The 929-nt window shown below is 36.0% G+C and overlaps 2 protein-coding genes and 1 long non-coding RNA gene across 3 annotated transcripts in view; 2 read left to right on the top strand and 1 right to left on the bottom strand.

The window, feature by feature from the left end:
• Positions 1-684, bottom strand: part of LOC116706543 (uncharacterized) — a 1,841-nt gene extending 1,157 nt beyond the window's left edge. The window contains exon 1 of the long non-coding RNA XR_004336267.1: positions 674-684. This is a non-coding gene — a long non-coding RNA (uncharacterized LOC116706543). The remainder of the gene's footprint in view (positions 1-673) is intronic.
• The window catches only part of zcchc7 (zinc finger, CCHC domain containing 7), a 70,582-nt gene that overhangs the window by 66,581 nt on the left and 3,072 nt on the right, over positions 1-929 (top strand). The gene's annotated exons all lie outside the window — the stretch shown is intronic.
• The window catches only part of pgm2 (phosphoglucomutase 2), an 11,205-nt gene that overhangs the window by 7,857 nt on the left and 2,419 nt on the right, over positions 1-929 (top strand). The window lies entirely within an intron of this gene.

Genomic DNA, 929 nt, shown 5'->3' with positions numbered 1-929 from the left:
ATTCAGCTCTGTTTAGTTCCTGTGTTGATACTGCAAGTAGTGCTTTGGGACCGTCTACAAACTACGACACAGAAAAGAGATACAAACATATTTTCAAAAATAAGCACATGCTTATTTTTTTAAAGTGCTGTAGTATAACAGGAGACAAGTGATAATCGAAGTAAGTTTGGAGACACTACCTTATTTAATCATTAAATTGATAGCTTACACATTTTTGTTTTATCTCTTTTCTGTGTTGTATTTAGTAGACGGTCCCTAAGCACTCCAACTGCCGTCTTAACAAAGGAATTAAACAGAGCTGAATTAGCACAACTTTCATACGTTTCTTTCACATCTACTGCAGTCAGATTTACTGTGTTCCCTCAGAAGGAATCACTGCACATTGGTAGGCACTTTTATTGATATTTTGAGAAACCTTGCTTGATGATAAAATCCAGCCTAAAAGAATATGCATTGAATTAAAAACATGCACTATAACCTTTGACAATTTCTACTGTTTGGGCCACAATTAGTATGTTGTTTTTCAGAGCCAAAAACCATCTCTCTTCAACTTCTGCAGGCACCTCTGTGGCTTCCTGCCCAACAATAAATGTAGCAGCAAAGAGTACTGAAGTATATTTACACTAGTGTTCTAATCATGTTGAACAGTCTTGGATACTTGTTAAATGAATACATCAGTCATTCAAATTAGAGAAAGCTTGAAAATAGAAAACATGTCAACTGAGGATCTTGGTTAGTTAGCAAGCACCATGCACTGGGTTAAAGGTCATTTTAGGTTAAAATGACAGATGTTTCCTCAAACACACACATATAATTTACATACTTTAGACTAGAGCATTCCTATGTAACATGATTAGGACGCTGTAAATGGAATCACATGCCTTTGCACGCACTGTTAGTAAAATGTGTGTGTGTGTGTGTGTGTGTGT

The sequence above is a fragment of the Etheostoma spectabile genome, chromosome 2 (assembly GCF_008692095.1).
Source record: "Etheostoma spectabile isolate EspeVRDwgs_2016 chromosome 2, UIUC_Espe_1.0, whole genome shotgun sequence".
In the NCBI taxonomy this organism is placed as follows: Eukaryota; Metazoa; Chordata; class Actinopteri; order Perciformes; family Percidae; genus Etheostoma; species Etheostoma spectabile.
This window is presented reverse-complemented; position numbering and strand designations above follow the sequence as displayed.